The sequence below is a fragment of the Sinocyclocheilus anshuiensis genome, unplaced genomic scaffold (assembly GCF_001515605.1).
Source record: "Sinocyclocheilus anshuiensis isolate Anshui unplaced genomic scaffold, SAMN03320099.WGS_v1.1 scaffold894, whole genome shotgun sequence".
NCBI classification, from domain to species: domain Eukaryota; kingdom Metazoa; phylum Chordata; class Actinopteri; order Cypriniformes; family Cyprinidae; genus Sinocyclocheilus; species Sinocyclocheilus anshuiensis.
In genome coordinates, this window is record NW_015536505.1 from 588,251 (window position 1) to 589,813 (window position 1,563).

The 1,563-nt window shown below is 39.5% G+C and overlaps 1 protein-coding gene across 5 annotated transcripts in view; it reads right to left on the minus strand.

Annotated features, from left to right (window-relative positions):
* The window catches only part of LOC107691191 (E3 ubiquitin-protein ligase mib1-like), a 94,078-nt gene that overhangs the window by 63,473 nt on the left and 29,042 nt on the right, over window positions 1–1,563 (minus strand). The gene's annotated exons all lie outside the window — the stretch shown is intronic.

The window sequence follows — 1,563 nt, forward strand, 5'->3', positions numbered from 1 at the left end:
CTGCGCCTGGTCGGGAAATGTCATGCCCCTTACCATAGCCGCCTGCGAGCTTCAGTGTAAATATCGCGTCAAAATCAAATCAATTTGAGCGCGATTTAAACCCGGATGATTGTAACCACTCTAAGTTCGTCTGCCTTGGGAAAGCTAGCGTGTCTCTGACATAGTGATAACACTCATTGCCTTCTCTACTGCAGCTCAACCAGGTCTCGTCCCATTCGTCGATATTTGTGATATCACAAATCCCGGAAAATATGCGTTGTAGTCCAAACTAGTCGTTCGTTGTAGTTTTTGAAAAGTGATTTCTGTTAAATTAAATATCTCCTTTTGAAGTGGACTTTGAACTTTGTAACTTTGTAGATCTTTTTCATGCTCAAACAGCAACATTACATACTAACTAAAGTTGAAAAAGTGAAAAAGCATAATAGGACCCCTTTAACTTATCCTCAGAATATAGGAATCAGGGGGTTAATGTTATCTCAATACACCTCTGAAGTACTTTTCTTTACAAACAAACACTTATTTCACCTAGCATTCCTATTGCAACAATGTGAGCCAAAAACATTTATTACAATTTTATTAGTGCAAGTTACTTGGAAGATCACTCCATGGGTTAAAAACACTCTTCTCTCCTTTACATACACACTGCCTGGCCAAAAAAAAAACGTCTGGATTTAAATAAGCAAGGACTTAAGATTTTAGGACTGAATCATTATTGCAGTGATTAATGTGTTTCTGGGCTGTTGTATGTTTGGCAACAGTTCTTTTAACCCAAACTGATGCAGCGCGTAGCTTTTTATTTCTCAAACAACATACACATGTCCATATTCCAAGATGACAATTCCAAGATTCATCAGGCTCAAATTGCGAAAGATCGGCCACCAGAGCCCTGACCTTAACCCCACTGAATGTGCTGGAGGAAACTTTACACTGCTTGTCCAAAAAAAAAGTTGGAACGCATTTAGCTTTGATGACATCGCGCTTTCGTGGTGCCACTGTTTTGACAATGGTATGCAAAATCACAACATTTATTTCCATATCAATCTTGACATTATCATCCCAGAACACGCATATCAGTACGTCTTCCAACATGGTTGTTTGTGAAATAAAAAGCTACACACAGAATCAATTAGGGTTAAAAGAATTGTTGCCAAACCTATAACATACCAGAAACGTATTAAAGGGGTCATATGATGCAATTTCAAATTTTCCTTTCTCTTTGGAGTGTTACAAGCTGTTCGTGCATAGATAAGATCCCTAAAGTTGCAAAGACTAAAGTCTCAAATCCAAAGAGATATTCTTTATAAAACTTAAGAATTGTCCACGCCCTCCTAAAACGCCTCGTTTAAACACACCCCCACATGTCTACGTCACTGTGTGGGAAGATTTGCATAACGCCGCCCAAATGTTCACGCAAAGAAAGGCGGCGTAACTTTTATTCTCGCTGTAGTATTGTTGTTGCCGCCATGTCGTGGAGACACTGTGTGTTTCGTTGTGAAAGCGAAACTACTTTGTTTGGCCTTCCAAAAGAGGAAGATATCCGCTTCGTCATGCCTAGAGCTGATC